This window comes from Gavialis gangeticus, unplaced genomic scaffold (assembly GCF_001723915.1).
Source record: "Gavialis gangeticus isolate Ggan-Ray unplaced genomic scaffold, GavGan_comp1, whole genome shotgun sequence".
Classification (NCBI taxonomy): domain Eukaryota; kingdom Metazoa; phylum Chordata; order Crocodylia; family Gavialidae; genus Gavialis; species Gavialis gangeticus.
In genome coordinates, this window is record NW_017729032.1 from 201,165,308 (window position 1) to 201,165,545 (window position 238).

Below are 238 nucleotides of genomic sequence, written 5' to 3' on the forward strand. Positions count from 1 at the left end.
CACGCGGACACAGGCACAGAGGCACACAGGCGCGCGCGCACACACACAGACACAAAGCCACACAGAGAGAGACAACACACAGGTGCACACCGAGGTACACACAGGCACGGCTGCACACATAGACACAAAGGCAAAAGCAGAGAGACAACACACAGGTACACACGCACACACACAGGCACAGACACACATAGAGGCACACGGGTGCACACATAGACACAAAGGCACACACTCAGAGGAA